Raw genomic sequence first — 17922 nt, 5'->3', positions numbered from 1 at the left:
ATACTTAACAATAGGAGTCTAAGAATTTAGTGGGAATGAAAGCAGAAACGTAGTACAGAAATTTCTCTGAAAAGTCTAGAATTAAATCGACTGGTTATTTTTTGTTTTGGTGGGTTTTTTTGTCTTTTTTCTTTTTTCCCCCAAAACTTGAGGCCCTTTATCCTGAAGAATGATTTTCATGACAGTATCTGTGGGAAAGTTGTTCTACTCTAATGGTCTTGAGCAACTTGCTGTTGTTGATTCTGCTTGAGTGCGTGTAGAAGTGGACTTGGTGATCTCACCTTTCAGCCTCAGCCACTGTATTGCTCTGCTGGAATTAACTTGAGTTTGCCCAAAGAGATAACTTGAGACAACTGGATTTTGCCCATAATATCTTTCTGTTACAGCTCAAAGAGGTGAATTGATCTGCCTTCTCTTTAGCGTGGTCATGAAGTTTTGTGGAGTAAAATTTGTGCTTTGATTAACAACCTGAATTTAATAGAGATGACTGTGCTTTGAACTGACATTAGAGGAGTTTTTGTTCCTTTGGAGGAGATACCAGGGAACTCTGAAATGAGCGGCACAACTTCTTAATGCTGAATTTCATTATGTTTAGAAAATAAAACTTCATATGAAAACCAAAATTCATGCAGTTAGCCGAATTCAGTAATTTGCGTGGTTTAAGGTTTCTAGAAAATTCTTTGTGAGATGTTTAAATCAGTCTGTACAATGTGAAGATTTCTAGTTGATTTTTAAAGAGAAGATGACAGAAATATAGCTCAAAAAAACTTGAGTTTTTTCTTTAATTATGAGGATCTCTACTTTAAACATTGAGATGGATTTGCTATTGAACATGGAGTGCCTTAAGGGACCTTTATGATGTTTTCAGGTTGTTTAACAGCCCTTTATTTTGAGAACCTTTAATATCATGAGAAACTGATCAAAAATTTTTAAAATGGACCCTTTTCTCCTGAGCTTGTAGTAAATTCTAAAATCTCCCTGTGTTTGCATGAAAATAATAGGATTCGTTATGTCTCAAATTTTATTACTTATTGCCTCACCAAATTCATGTGTCTCTATCAGGGTGATCTATGTGCCTTTTCTCTACCAGCTATTCACTAGAAAACCACTAAAATGCATCTTTAAATTATAGGAGAGGTAAATGTCATGGCAGAACACAACATACCTTTTTATTGCCAATTGAAGCTCATTCTAACTCAGAATTTTCATTTCCATTACATACTTATTAAAACCATGAGTTTCAGTCGTTTATCTGAACCTCTTATTCTGAGTGTTCAGTTATTCCTTCACCTTGTTTTGTATAAATCCTCTTTCCCGTATCCATATTATTGTTATTTTCAAGAGATACAGGAAAAACAACGTGTTTTCTCGTGTCGAAACAGATAACATGAGAAAGATTCAGAAACTAATGCCATGGGTATTTCCAAGGGCATAACAGTGCTAATGTAACAAAGAGCAAATAATGAAATCCACCACAGAGGGATTTCAAGTCTATAAACCAAATAACTTGTATGAATATGATAATAGACCGATTGGGTACAGAAGCGATTTGCATTGGTACAGCTACAGGTCTGTTTTGAAAAACGTTGCTGAATGTTGATTTGAATATTTTCATGATCTGAAAACATCACTGTCAACTTCTTTCTATTCAGAAATTCTTATGCAGCAATTGCAAGAGAGCTGTGCTCATACAGATAGGTTAGAAATAAAGACCGTTTAAAAGAGGCTATGTAGCTGAATATAAACCTCTGAAAAGTGGAAAGTAAACTATTATTTTTCATTCTAATACTCAAAAAATTTAACAGGAGAGTTATAGCTCATCAAGTTATGCTACAGGATGGCTTTTTCTTAAAGGCTTACACTGAGCCTTGTACTACTTTAATGAAAGCTGGATGGATGTAAATGACGAACCCTTGGACTTGTTGCTTTTGTTGCTGTGATGTGAAGCAGATTAAGAAGCAGCATGGAGGGTGCTGGGTGGTCAGAGCTTCAGTATGGCCTCACACAAAGTGGGATGAAAGATGGCTGATGCACAGCCCCTTCCTTGGCTGTGCTCTCCTTTTCCATTGAGAGACCCTGTGTGCAGGCAGTTGTCTTGGATATCCCCCTGCTGCAGTGGGATGTCCTTGCTCCTGCAGCAGGAGCTGAAAGTCTTGGAGCCCCCAGCTCCTGCAGTTGGAGCAACAGCAGCACAGGCTGTCCCAGTCAGTGATGAAACATGGGGACATAATACCTGTAATACTGTGTGTGTGTATTTCTTATATTTATATACATATTTTAAAACATGAGTGTCATTCTTTTTACCCCTGTGAGGTTGTTACTGATTTGTGCTTGTGTAAATGAGAGCAGATGACAGCCTCCCTTCTGCCTGTGTGCTTCTGGCTAGATCAGGTTATGTGCCTACAGAGTATCTCCATAGATTTGGGTGCCTTTTCTGCATGTGTAGTCGCTTAGTAAAGGCATGTGATGTTTGTGTATATATGAAATTAAATTTATGAAGTGAGATTTCAACCTGGTTAAAGCAGGCACAAAATAATTAAACGTGTTTTTCAGGGGTGAATTCAATCCAGAATAGAACAAATCCAACAAGAACAATGGCAAAGTATTAATAAGAGTAATTATCCAAAGGGGGAAGAAAACAACTCAGGCTTTGAAGTCAGCCTGAATCATGCATGCTTTAAAACAAATACTTAAAACAAAGAAAATAATTATTCTTTAATTTTAATTCATTTTGCAGCTTGAAAACAAGTCTGTATCCTAAAGATATGGGTTCAGTTTTTTGTTACATTACTTGTTTCTGCAGAGTCTTTAACTAGTTACTTAATCTATAATTTACAGCTTTTAATCAGTAAAATACTCTGACAATACACTTTTTTCTTACTTTGTGTCATGCTTGTTTTGAGGTACAGCTGCTTTGAAATCTACTAATTCAAACTTATTTCAGGCTAACTGAATTCTTATTCCCCATTATGAAATTCAATTACTCCAAAAAATATATTCCTATCGCATGGAACAATTCAGCGATAGAGAACACCTCATTCACACCTTAAAAATTTAAACACTGACTTAAGGGAATTAAGTGCTGAATTTAAATGCAATCTTCTAGCACCTTGTGTTTGGAAACTTGTAGATAAAAGATCCTTTTAATAGAATTGTGGCTCCTCTTGTCTCATATCTAGCAGAACATAGATGCAGATCATGTTATCTGTTCAATGTGATACAGCTGTGCAAAACCACAAAGGAAAAACTACACCAGAAAAAACCACCTTAGAGGGACTAAGGTGCATACTACACAATCATGAGCAAAATCTGATCTGAAAGGTAACTGAAAAGGTCACTTTCTACACTGTTTCAGGAGTGTGATATCAATGTAAAGTAGCTGGAAGGTGCTTTTATTTTCTCAATGTTGTGTATGTGTTTGATCTGACTGTTGTGCTATTTTCTGTGTTGATTCAGGGAGCTTCTGGCAAAGATAGATGTGAGAGAAGTTTAAAAACATACTAGCAAGTACTTTATTGACTTTGTATTGCAATGTCACTTTACTGACACTAGTGACTTTTACAGCACTTTTGCTTCTGATGCTAAAACTCTATTCGATGTCTAAGGTTTTACAGGTCTTCTGGGGGAAAAAATAGCATGGTAAACTTAAGTCTCTGAATCTGGAAGACAGTAGTTTACAGAATTGATAGTGACCCTAATCCCACACTTGGAGGATTACACACTTGGGGTCAGTTTGCTTAGCCTGATCTAAGCATGGGATAAATCTGCTGGGCATGTTGTTGTATTGTATGCTTTTAATGAGGTATTTGATACAGGATCTGGTCACAACTGCTGATATGTAGCAGACTATAAATCTAAAACCTCTTTGCCTTGTTAAGAGTCATAGCTGGCTGCAGACCAGTGATCAAATCCCTGGGCAGGCGAGGAGCACAGGCTGCTTGTGGAGAAAGAAGACGTTGCTGTCTGTAGCTGTGCAAGCCTAACAGAGCAGCTAAAGAGAGCTTGGAGATGCAACTGATGAATATAAAGACAAAGTAAACCTGGTTCTCTCCGGGCAGTTTTGCAAGTGGGGTATAGCTTAGGAATGATAATCAGGTAAAGCAACTCCTCTTAAAGAAAACTGGTTGAGGAACTGAATGTTTTTAGACCATCATTGGCAGTTCAGATATTTAGAAGGCTGAGGGAAATTTGATTTCCTTTCATTAAAAGTTCATGCTGCCAAGGGAAAAGATTGAAACAGCTTCTTTTCCAAACTATCATAGAGAAAATCCTTGAAGATTGTTTCCCTGAATGTAATCATCTGATCAGGCTGATACCAAGAGACTGAATGCCATAAAGGTACTCGTTGTTTTTGTGAGAAATATGTGGATTGAGATTACTTTTTGGTGAATCAGTTATTTAACTCCAGCTCCAGGCTGGTCTGGCAGAACAAATACCAGAAGACAGTGTCTGTCATGGATATATTAGTTGCTCCTTACCACGAACACTGGGTGAATTCTGGAATGTTCCTGGGACTTCAAAGGTCTCTGACAAAATGTCAGCTCCCACACAGTGAGTTCATTTACCTCTGGGCGAAAAGAGTGCAGGTGCCAGTGTTAACTCTGTGCTGGGAAGCAGAGCAAAATGAACTACCTCATAGAGCACCCAGTGAACTACCCATTAAGGGTGGGGAAGTTGTAGGGAGTGCAGTTGTGTGTCAGGTAGCCCCAGCCACCAGCCAGTGCTGCCGGGCTCTGCATTTTCTCTTTGTAGTTTACAGGTTCTAACCTAGTAAGCACTACATAGGGCAGTGGTGATGTTGGTTGTGTAGTTTTTGAGATTCCCCAAAGTGTCCTAAAGCTCTACCCACAATGAAAACTAAGTGGTAGCAGTGCACTGGTCATGACAAATCCCAGCAGCTATTAGAGGGCTAGGAATCACTGAAACTATGGCTAATGGTATCATTTTATTGAATGAGGCTGTGTTGGCTCGTACTTAACGATTAATTCCCTCTACACATTTTTAAGAGTCCTAGGGTCCTTAATTTCTCTTTACAAGTCACTAGAGGTAAGCAAAAGAGACCTTATAAGTACTTACCTGAAAGGCAGCACTTCTAAGCTGTGCAACTTCCCCATGCTGTGCTGCACACCAGCAGGAGTACTTTAAGTGCAGGTTTTTGTGGTGATTTCCACATAAGATTCCCTTCTAGTTCAGCCAGGCTTCTGACTCCTCTGAGCTGATGTTGTTGATTAAGTGCTTAATGCATTCTGTATCCACACTGCTGGTGCTGCTGGGTTCCTAATCTTGAAGAATTGTGGGTAAAAGGCAACTGGCTTGAAAGACGCTCTTTCTCTGACAAACTTCGTTGTAGCATACATGCAGGTTTTTTGGCTAACAGCACTTGCAGGTTTTACTTACAGTTCATTCTGCCAACTCAGTGCTCAGAATATGGCACTGAAAGGACATTCAGTCTGCATTAGCAACAGCAAACCTCCAAATTCTTTATGTAAGAGAAATGATAGCATTTTTAAATGGTTTTAAACCCTGTTGGTTTTGCACAAAGAAAGTTTGAAGCAGAGATTTTACATGTGTGCAGAGCACAAGAGGTTGAATGCTGAATGACCAAATTGTGCTTTTGGAAAATGCTGTATCTGATGAGGTGTGTGCGTGCTCACCTGCTTATTAGGTATTTGCTTTGGGGAGTGAGCTGTAGCATCTGAATCAGTGAAGTTGCATTGCTTTGAATGGAGATACATTGTTTTATATTATAGATATTTCGCTAGGAACTTTGTGTGGGCCTGACAGTGACTTAGTTACTTCTGAAAGCAAAGACTGAAAACAATTGGGCTGAGTGCTTTTGAATGACACATCATTAAGAAACTACCATGGTTTGATACTATTATTAATGTCTTCTATCTTCTTAGGCCCTTCAGGGTGAAAAAAATTCTCACTATTAACTCTTCCCAATGTGCCACTAAATCTCCTTGAAAACTGGCTAAACAAGTGGTATTTAAAGAAATTTTCTTGTGGTTCAGTAATTACTGATTATTTTATCAATTTCTTTAGTGGTTGCATGTATTTTCATGTTAGTCTGAGTAGACAATTTGCAGCTTAAAGAGACCTTGAAACCTTGGGTCAGTCTTAATATCGGAAAGAATTTTCTATCAGGCAGCTGTGGGTGTCAGACACTGATTTTAGGTGTAAATACTCTAAGGAAAATGTATCACTGAAGGTGATTTTGTCCTCAAATGTTAGAGGCTTATGTTCTGAAAATATGTGTTAGGATTCTGAAGCTCTGGTCTGTCTGGGAGCTGTGCTTTTCTGGATCAATGTGTTCTGAGAAATAGTACCTAAGTACTTTTTGATTTTACAATAAAAAAAGATATTTTAATGAAAATCCTCTTAGTAAAAACTACATAGCAAATAACAGCTTCTCACATTTACTGTTAAACTCTTCCTATAAAAGAGAACTTGCAATCCAGCAGCAGTAACAACAGAACTCCTTTACATGAATAAAAAAATGAAACTTTCAACCTACTAATGCTCTTTGCCCCACTCAGTGGGTACTTGTTATCTCAGTGGTGCCTGAAATTTATGGTGAAGATAGCCTGCTTTTCTTTATTGTGAGCCATACTGTTCCAGCTCTGCTGAGTGCTTTACTCCCTTTCATGCAGCAGAACTCAAAAGATAAAATGGTACCCCACTATGGCATGCTGGGCTTGAGAGACCTGTGTAAAATACAGTCTAAACAGGAAGCAGTTGTGTAAGGTGAGAAAAAGCTTTAATTCTTAAAAGAATTTAGGGAACCATCTTCTTGCTGGTAACTACAATCCCATCTTCTACATTGCAGAAACCTACCAACTCAACTTGGAAGAGGAGCTGGAAAGTGAATTTGCAGATTTTTATGCCTTTTGAGAAAAGAAGAAAAGTACTGGGGGGCTGGGAGGAGTGTGGGTTAGTCCAGCCACATCAATTTTGAACCTTATAGAACAGGCCAGTCCATGAGCTCAGCTTAACTATTGTTTGCAGTGTAACTTCCACACATGCAAATGTTTCTTAACATGATGTGAAGAAAATAGTTTCATTTTACTTGTTGCTTTAGTGTTATACTTGTTGCTTTGCCATTGCTCATAAATTTTTAGCAGCCAGAGACTTCAGTTTTCAGTCCAGGGTGAAAGGAAATGGAGGATTTGGGAGGATATGCACCAACATAATTTGCTCCGGTGACTGTTAAAGGCGAATTTTAGGCTCTGCTACCCTTCTGCTATTGTGTAAGGCAGAGTCCAATTCCTTGCTCCACTTAGCCTTGCAGAGTTACTAAAAAAGAAAAGGTAAAGTTTTACTGTCACTGAATTCTGGTGCATGTCAAAGACGGATAAATCCTTGGTACTTCCTTTTCCACTCTGGATAGTCCCCAGAAAGAAGCAGAACATAGGAAAGGAGAATGTAAGGAGCAAAGCCTACATGCACAGAAAAATACAAGGATGGCATCTAAAAAGGGTAGATTTTACCGTCAAGATGAAGCAATAAGAACTTTCTGGAGCAGGGAGGGCTGTGTTACAGTGTTCTCAACTCCCTCCTGCAGTTCTGAAAGTGCAGCAAATTAACAAGATGATTTCTTAAGGCGATTTCACTGGTGGAGACAGGAAGGAATTAAAGCCTGCACAAGGCTTCTAGCAGAAGCTGGGAACAAGGTAGAGATGAATTTTGGCATATTTTCCACTGCTACTCTTTCTTACGCTCAGCACCCCTCTTTGCTGGGAATGGCAAATGATTGCTTCTGCACATGGCCTCTCTGACAGATCTGGCCAGCTGGCAGGGAAATTCCTCTTCACAGAATAAATGACCCCATCCCCTTGGAGACTGAATGTGGATGCTGCACCTGCTGACCAGGGGAACAAGGAGCATCCTGTGACTGTCCTCTCAAGCCTGCATTTCGCCTGGCTGGAGCAGTGGGAAGGCTCACCACACTATTGCACACCATTCCTTGCCGGGAGTGGTCTTGTCAAATCTTTTCTTTGAAGTCTAACAAGCTTGGGGTGTTGTAGAATCGGGGAATATGGGTTGTAAAAGGTCATATCCCTGGGCCTAGACTGTACTTATATCAAAGGGTACTTTTCAAGTTGTTGATAATCTGTCAGGCAGCATGATGAGATGCAGAGTAAACCAGAATCTCTTTGATTTCTTCGCTGCTGAGGTTATCTGTATGCATGTCGGTCTTGTTTTTCTGCTCTTAGCCTTGGGCTTTCTACGGCTATTGATTTTTTAGCTGGTTGTTACAACATTAATGCTTATTCAGGTAAAAATATTTGTTATTTTCCCAAGACAGCCTCACAATTCATTAAGAATGTGAAGGGCTGCTGTGTGCTGGTAATGACTGCTTTAATTCCAGCAAACAGGATGCCTTACAAACAGCAGGTTAGATATTCACAGCTAGTTCTGTGGTCCATTACAGCAATTCCTTTTCTTCTTCACTGCAGCTGGCATTAGTATTCAAAAGCTGAAAGCATGTTGGTCGAAAGCTACCTAAATATTTATGGACTATTGCTAGGGTCAGAGTAACAAGGACAGCAAATGAAATTAAAGATTTACACTGTGAAACAAAGCGACCTATCAAGCACTCTTTGTCAAATTGCTTCTGCTGTTTAAAGAAGATATTTTCTAAGAGGATTTTTTTAAAAAATGAACTTCAGCATGAAATTTTGATCTGTAGTTTCACTTAAATGTCTGCATTATTTCTTCCAACAAGATGAACTGGTGGAGAAGACATTGCACAACTGACAAAGCAGGTTGTTGCATAGCTTGACTCCATAAGAACAGTACTCAACATCTTTTATCTGAGTATATCAAAGTCTCTTCCAAACTTTAGGTCATAAATATCCCAGAGTGAGGAGATTAATGAGGGGAGAAACTGAGATGCAGCAACCTCAGAAAATTTGTATGCCAAGTTAGACTTAAGAATAGAAACCAGGGGTTGGACTGACTTTATGTGTAAACTTTGCAGTCAAACTTCAGGCTGGACAAGGAATCGTGCTGTGCCCAGCAACAGGCAAGCTGAGATTGTTTAACATTTTCCTGGAGGGGTATAAAAACCTCTAACTTGGTATCTGCATTAAATGAGAAGTGACACTCTCTTGTTTTGTGGAAGCATGGCAGAACATATATTTGAAATGGAAATTGCCTTGCTTATTCAAATGAAAACCTCTGAGCACAGAAGCCCTGCTTTCATTATTTTGTTTAGAAGCAAAGTATTTTGCAATAGCAAGGAGGTAGGAAAAAAGCTAAATTTGAGGGAAGAAAATACTTTTTTTCCTTCAAAATATGACTTTTCTTGGTGCTTTGAGACATGTGTGTATATTCATAAAACCAAAGAAAAACGTGAATTTTTATTTTGCTTTGAGATAAATATGAGTGATTATCTAGCAAGGTCTCCATAAGGTGACAGCACAATGTTAATAAACATGAACATCACCTAGAGAAAATGAACTGAACTGTAAGTGGCTTTAATAAGCAGCATGACAGTTTTTTCTTTTGGATTTTAGCTGAAGATTGCATAAAACAGAGCCCCAGGAACTGAGTTATCATTAATGCCTTTTCTAGTTTTCCCTCAAAGTTGTGTTCAATACTTAAACAGACTAAGTCTGGGTATTTTATTACAGTACGGCAATGATAAATTTAAAAAAAATACATTTTGTGTAAAAAGTGCATGCATGTGCACAGGATATCTTTAGCTAGGCGAATTCTAGGGTAGATCAAAACCTGTAAGAACAAACGTGTCATTGTTCCAGTTAAATATTGAAATAGCATCTATTTGCCCTAAGTAGTGCACATGTGTACCAATGTCAGTTTGGAATCAGCATTTGCCTTTTGCAAATGAAATTGGTCTCTTTTGATGATTCACTACAGCGAAGTTGTGTTGATAATCACCCAAAAGGGATTTTGGATACGCTTGGAGAAGATACATGCTTGTTTGTGTTAGTTGACTGCCTGAGTATTAGCATTTGCAAATATTTTGGTTTACCAGTAATTTCTGGTTCTTATGCTTTCCAGGGAAATAAGACTTTAATGAAGGTGAAGGAAAAAAAAAAACCCTAAGAAATGCACAAAGTAATTTTCATTCTTATTATAGAAGGCCAAAGGATTCACAGAGAGGATCTGAAATTTGTCTCTGTGTGGTTGCTGTTGTGTGCTTTTTCCCATCATCCCCTTGCTCTGAGGAGCAAAACATCTGTAACTTTACTGAAATCCACAATAGCTTTAGGCTCAGCATCTCCCAAAAATCACATCAGTGATGAGGGCTCTAATTCAGAAAAGTAACTTTGTGTGTTTTCCAGTATTGCTAACTGCACTGTGATTTAAACTGTAATATTTTGCCTAGAATCACAGCAATTCAGATCCTGGATATAACAATCACAGTACATCACTTGAGACACAAAAAAAAAAACCAAAAAACAAGCCAACAAAAAACCCCACAAAAAACCCACTTAAAAATTCAAGTTTTTCTGATTCTTAGCCTGAAAAGAATCTTGACCTGAAGAGTAGTTCTTTTGCCTAATCGTTAAAGAAAGCTCTGACACATAGGCACTCCAGTCTCTTTATTCTGGTTCATTAATGTTGGGCTAATGCCATGTATCCTGTATGGCCAGTGTGGAAATCCAAGAACTTCACCAACTTCATAGCATCTCCCCTTATTTAGCATTCATAGACATGCCTGTCTAAACATAGTCTTTCTTCTGTATTTTACTTAAACTGTATAATCTTTTCCCCAGAGGGAAAGCATGCACAGCCATGGATGCCCCAGTGAAATATTCCTCTTGCTGCCCTGTGAAAAAATTCTGAAAATCCCTATCAGTTAAGAGTTTTAGATGAAGATATTTGCCACTAAGGATCATCAATAATAAATGTTCATGATTTTTTTATTAAAGGTTGAACTTATGACATTTCCACAACTTGTGCAATACCTAATTGGAAGTGTCTTTATTTTTCCCACCCAAGATGAAAGACATCTAACATTTCACACCTTTTTATCTTGGTTGGAGGGATTAGTTTGTTTTTCCTGTGAAATAGATGCTTCCTCCTGAGCTTGTCCTTCCCTCACTCTCCATTTACCAGCCGTTGTATTGCATGTCCATCTCAGCCGAGGTGATGCTGACAGCATCAGTGGAATGTTTCAGTGTAAAGAACGAGGTAACCAGCAGCTTTAACGAGGTCTGAATGGCTGCAGGGAGTCAGATGCTGTATTACCTTGTGGCACTGGCCACCCTGAGAGATCCAAAGGCACATTGCAGAAAGTTGAGGTTTTACGCATTCAGGTATTTCATGTAGGACCCTGATTACAGAATATTGGTTTAAAAAATAATTCCTGATGATGCTGAGAGAGTTGGGTATGTTATGGCTCTACAGCAGAGAATATAGGTTCTGAATATCAGCCCATAAAGATGTACAAGGTTGTGGAGTAGATTTTCCTTGCTTCATTTTTTAATTCAAAGGGTAAATGCACTCTAGAATATTAGTGCTTCGGGTATTTTTTGGTGTATGCATATCCTCTTTCTAGTTGTTTCCAGCAGCGTAGACTGTAGGACAGGCTGTACTTTACACGCTTTGGTTGGTTATCTTGGACAATCTTTTCATATGAAAGACTCCTGAGGATTTTTCTTGCTATTATAGAGAGTTCCTATGTCTCATAAATCATATTTGAAGTAAAAGAGGGGGCTTAACAGTTTGTTCCCAGTACTGGGCATAGTGTGTTATATACTTACACCTTGTTGTCTGAATTAGCTGTTAGAAGAAGTACTTCACCAAGATGTACATAACAAATCTTGACTATGTGGAAGCGGTATCTATATATAATTTATTTTTTAAAACAGCCTTGGAAGAATTCTGTTTGGTTCCATGTGTGATAAACTAAATACAATTTGGTTCTGTTCCCATCATCAGGTTTCATTTATTGTGAAAACATGTCTGATTCTCCTGAGGTGGCAGATTTGAGGTGAAGAAAACGAAGATATATTGAATATCCAGATATGGTACTTGCAAGTACACAATTTTTCTCTGCCAGCAAGACTTCAGTTTCCATATTGCATCTATATTTTTCTTAACTTCCCAATAGAAAAGTAGTCAGTCACCAGACAAAATGTTTTTTTAATAGAAGTGCAATTCTTGCGTGGTGCTGTCTCCAAAGGGTAGTTTTAAATGGCAGGTGAATAAAGTGTTGTCTGCTACTTGCACTATGTAAGATAGCTCTTATGTTTTCCCAGTCTTGCTTGCTGGGGGCTTGCTCATGGGGGACTGCAGTGTGGACAAGGCCTCGGAGTACAGATTTTTTTCCCCTGCAGCTGAAGGCAATGAAATGTGTTTAACCTAGCTCATCACGTTGTCTCATATTTGCCAGCAATGCAGCCTACCAGCTGGGAGGGCAGCAGCAGGGATGGATGGCTTTGTGACTGCCAACAGGGAGCCTATCTGGAAGCAATGTTTCTAGTAACTCCTCGGGAGTTGCCCCTTGGAGTGGCATTTGGGCAGCTCAGCCCCAGGAGGGGCACAGTTGCCCTGCTCTCTGTGCTGCTTTACTGCCCGAGTTGATTTCCATACTGACTTATTGAAAGAGAGGCAGCTATAGAGGCACCATCTCCTGGGGACATGATTTGCATTCTGTGTTTAATTAAAGCATGACAGTTTATGCCAGAGGATGTTAAAATGGGAAATGGAAAGCTTTTTTGCCAAATATTGGGATTTTATAGGGACTTGAAAACTCATTAGTAGAGAATTTTATTCATATGTTGCAACCTGTTTTGCAGGGCCCATTGAGTCTACCTTTGTTTTCTTCTGTGTTTCTCCCTCACTGAGTTGTTATTTTAGCCTTACATAATATTGATGGAAATACTCTACTCAGTGACAAAACTATTTGAGAAACCAAAATGTTTTTCTAATAAGGAACTGCTCCAGGGGACTGTTAATGAGAGGGAGAACCTCCTCCACACTGGGTCATAAGTTTCAATTCGATCACATCAGTCCAATTTTAATCACCTGATAAAGCTGTTAGGTGGCTTATAAGAAAGGTGGTAGGTATTTTTTACTGCTTGTTAGTTTTTTACAGGACAACTGTACAAACCCTGTGACCTGACAACTTGAATGGTAGTCTCAGAAGTCAAGTATTAAATAGGCACAATCATGTCGGTAACTGAGTAAATACTGTGTATAGTAGGTCAACAATTCATAACAAGACACAAATATTTATCACCTCACTTTGTGAATGAGGTCACAAACTTACCACTTTGAAATCGGCTGTTAGCAAATGAATTCACCCAAAGCTTATGTCAATTTTGATTAAGCAGGAAAAGCAATATTATTTTTACAAGTGTGAGGCCACCTGAAATTTAATCTAATTGTGTTTTTTCACGAAGTTTTAACAGGAGTAAACGTGATAGAATTTATCCTTCTCTTAATTGTAAGGCAAGGTCACCAAGCTGAGGGTCACTCTGCTCTTTTTCCTGGTTGTGCTGTAAGAAATGGCTAACCACGCTTCAGCAGAGTACTGCAGAGGTGCTCTTTGGAGACAGCCACGGTTGGTCAGGCAGCCCTGGCCATGAGTTATTCATATGTAGATTCAGAGTTGTTGGAATTATTCAAAATCCTATTCTTTCATCAAAAATTGAGCTGTAAACTGAGGAAAGAAATGACATTTTCATGTGCATGAATTTGATATCTTTAAAAGTCCTTTTTTGATGTTAGAAAACCTACACAAAGCCAGAGAAAGCAACAGAATTTGGTATTGAGGGTGAGGAATTTGCTATTCAGGAGCTGGAGATGCGAGTCAGAGACTGGGAAACTATTAGTAAAGCATTTGTGTGATGGACTTCTCTCATGATATTACCCACAGACATGCAAAATATTACTTTATTTGCAAGGATCTGGTTTTTTATGCAGATAATCCCAGGTTGTGTATATGATTATGTTAATACTTCTCTCTTCTGCCTACCTAATGATGCTGAAGGGCTTACCTGCCCTTACCTCCCCATTCTGCAGACTGTTTGGATTAGAGTAATATATACCAGAGGCCATGCTATCCTAACAGGACATGGAATGCTGGAAATTAGAGCAGCCTGGACCATATTAAGCTCCTGTTTGCTTTCAGATAATTAGCGGTGGATTCCACTGTGAGATTCATCCTTGGGTTCTTAAACCAAGGAAGTTTGAGTTAACAATCTCTAGTATGTATTATGATCTTCTTTTACTCTGTATGTATTTAGAATTTATAATTCTCAGTCTTTTTCAGTTTAATGCTAAATTGCACCTATTTGATGAAGCTTGTTTTGCTGCACAACAAGTCAGGCCTCCTAAAGATCCCCTTCAAGGTGATGTTTTTCTGGAGTGTTGGGAGAAGCTGGATTGGACCTGCTTAGGGAACAAAGGAGGAGGTCACAGAGGAAAAGGCTGCAGATGTGAACTTGTTCCCTTGTACTTTTTCCTTAGCTATAAATACAGAGGAATTGTACAGTAAATGATGCATTTTGAGTGAATATTTTCAGTGCTGTCTGACACGTCTCCCTGATGTTTCGGTAGCGCGTACATCCAGGTCTAAGTGTCGGCTGTGGTATTCATCTTCCTCTGGAAGAAGGCAGTGGTTCTGCACTTCATGAGGATTTGTAACTCTGGGCTGCAGTAACTTTCTCCCATATATGTAGCTTCTATTTGGAGATTGTGATTTCAGAAGGCCTTGGGAAAAAATAGATACAACAAAAGGGGTTTGTTTTGATTTATTATCACTGCTGCTTGTGAGGGCTCCTTCCTTCCTTGCCCTGTTCATAGTCTCTTACCAAATCTCAGCTGAACACGGGTGAAGATCCTGTTCCCCTCCCTCGGGCTGTGCTCTTGCCTGACAGTTTCCATTCCGCAGCCAGTGCGACTGTGGGAGTTTTCTAAACTGAAGCAGGAACTGAAAAGCAAGTAGTTAAAACCTAATTTCTAATGACTTATTTAATACAAAAGAGCCAGAATACAACTTGCAGGTGCTTTAACAGAAAGCTGACATGTCCCATCACGGAGAAGTTTATTCTGCTCTTAAATACAGAAGATGAATGTTAAGTTTAACATAGAATTGTATTTATTTTTTGACCTAAGGCCTGAAATGGGGGAGTTATGGCTTTACCTACCAGAAGCAGCAAATATTCATGCTTTTAAGTGAATTTTAGATCGTACCAAGATAATTTCCTTTATAATTAATAACACCATTATAGGTGATTTCCTATTTCTTTGCTATACTAGAATTATCATCCAGTAAATTATATACCAGAGTGTGATTTCCTGTTGACTCTGAAATATTGTCATATAATGGCCTACTAGGCTCATTCATGGATATCCAGAAATAAATAAATCAAAGGAAAGAGTCTGTTAAAGTGCAGTTTCAGCATAATTACTAACACTTTATATGAACTACTCTTTGTGCTATTTTTTTATATTCAGAAGATATGAAAGATGTGGATTTTAATCGGTTTCTGTGGGAAAGGCTTATTAAAAAAGATCTTCAGGGATTAAAGCAGCAGAGCAGAAGAGATTATAGTTGTGTTAGTAAAGCATTTTTTAAGAAAACATTTCTTCGTATTTTTATCAAACATATTATAACCTATGGACACATGATGGCAGAACAAACATCATAAAGAGAATATCCTTTGCACCACTGTATACCAATGATAAGACCTTTTATTTTTTTGTGTTGCACTGGTTATGTTGCTTATTACTGTGTCATGTCACAGCCTATTACATAACCTAATGCCCCAACAGTGAGAAAGAGGGTAGGGTGGAAAGGGATCCAGAGTAGGGGACTGAGCAAAAGTGTCTGTAATCTAGCAGAAGTATGAACTGAAAGAATTGAGATGCACAAATATTTTTTGTGTGTAGCTGCAAATGGCCAGAAAACCAGGCAGACTTAGCAGTCTTTGCAGCTGCAGTACTAGAAATTTTCAATGATAGAGCAGAATTGCAAATGAGATATATAGAAAATTGTTGTATGGGCTTTTTAATAGACAATACTCATAGAATGTGTTCGACCAAATTTGAATATAGAAAATAAAATTATATTCAGATCGTAGTTAGTATTTTTCTGAAATTACATTCTGAAACCATAGATTCTGTATTACAGCTGTTTTTTCAGAATCAGTGGAATTTCTATGATAATGTAAGTTTTTTTCTAAATTGCCTTTTTAAAATAATGCAGTCTTGTACTTCTGGTTAATCACTTAAAATCTGGCTACCAAATTTATTTAAAGAGTTAGGTAAATACTGGTCAAATACTGCTCACAAAAATGATTCTGGGCTCTGATCCTGTAGATGTGAACTGCCAGCATATGTATTCTGTCTATCTCCATTGAAAAAGCATTGCTGCTGTAGGACAGATGGATGGAATCAGTGCTTTGACCTGGCCAAGGACAGCTTGCCATCCCAAAGATTGGTGTTCGTGGTTACAGGATGTATACTTGCTGCTTTATTGTGCCATAGAGATGACAGTAGTTCAGTGTGAGTTAATACTAAACAGACAGCACTTAGTATTAAATGCTCTATTAAAAAATGGTGTTTGAGTGTCTTCTGTGTTGGGCACTGCCAAGATGTTCTTGTTTACATAGCTACTGCCTTCACTGACAAATTTGTCATAATCATTGCAAATAACTTACAAAACTTTTTCTTTAAATCTTTTATGAAATCTCTATTCTGGCTAGCAACTCACATCTGCAGGAGATGTTGAATGCAGAACCATGTACCAGCTTGCTACAGAGGCTTACTCTGTGACTTGGGGTCCAGAGCATTCTAATTAAAATACCATGAGACAGACAAGCTCTGAAAACCTTTTAGTTTCTTTCCTTAACTGAAAATCCACGTGGTTTGTTTGTTGTTATCAGAACTTAAAGATTGAGTTTGGTCATTTTCTGTGGTCTGTTGTGCTTCAGTCTGTGTGAAAGAAGCCAGAAGGCCTTAGTGAGTTAATTATGTCACCTTTTCTGATTTTAGTTCAAGGGTCATTTATTGAAAAACTAGTCTCTGTGTAAAGGGACATCAGTGGAGTATATGGAGGGAGTATATGATAGGAAGCTGTTACCTGACCTGGCTATTTGAGGTAGAGTATTAATTCTGTGGGATCTCTAACTCAAATTGAGTTGATACGGCCGTGAGTGAATAAAGTCTCTAAAGAGAGCCTAAAATGCTATTTGCATTGAGACTTTTCTCAGAAATGCCAAGTTTGTGATTGCCAGGAAGAAGTGTAAAAGTTGAATTCTGCAACTTTTTCTGAAGTAATAAAATGGAGTTAGTTTTCATATAAAATAAATGCCCTTTGAGAAGTATTTTATTTTCAGTTACAGAGAAAGTTGTGTGGACAGGTTTCCAGTAGACCTTGTTGTTCAAATCAGCAGCTGGGTAATAGGGGATGCAGATGGGGAGATGTGGGTTAAAACTTCTTGCTATGGAATATTTGTAAAATATGCTCACTACTGTAAAAGAGGAGGGTTAAGACATAAGCATACACATGCAAAAAAAATCAGTGTTGGTACGTGTAGAGCCCTATTAAGTGAAGTGTATCATGAAAAGGTTGAATTTGACCAAGGTGAAGGCCACTTATCTCACATGTGTAGTTACTGTAATAATATGGGCGGATTAGAGTACCCTGAAATCTGGATAGTACCTTGAACCTTTCAAAACTGTACAGTGCCTTTCTGCCTGCAAATCTGGGTGGAAGAAAAATGCAGTTTTGGTAAAAATCCATAGTGAGAATGTTTGTATTTTGATGCAAAAGTTTTTTAATTTTGGTTCTGATAATAGCAAGTTATTTTGATTTATGTTACACTGTTTTGCTTATTTCTATTTCAACATGTGCTTTTTTGAAACTAATTTAGCTAATATTTCATGTCTGAGAGTTTGATTTACTATTTTACAGTACTGTTGTGTAATGCTATG

At 38.3% G+C, this 17922-nt stretch overlaps 1 protein-coding gene across 2 annotated transcripts in view; it reads left to right on the top strand.

Moving 5' to 3' along the window:
* GRID1 (glutamate ionotropic receptor delta type subunit 1) overlaps positions 1–17922 on the top strand; it is a 525483-nt gene that overhangs the window by 154104 nt on the left and 353457 nt on the right. The window lies entirely within an intron of this gene.

This window comes from Pipra filicauda, unplaced genomic scaffold, assembly GCF_003945595.2.
Source record: "Pipra filicauda isolate LSUMZ 115617 unplaced genomic scaffold, ASM394559v2 scaffold214_size1419223_pilon, whole genome shotgun sequence".
Lineage (NCBI taxonomy): Eukaryota > Metazoa > Chordata > Aves > Passeriformes > Pipridae > Pipra > Pipra filicauda.
This window is presented reverse-complemented; position numbering and strand designations above follow the sequence as displayed.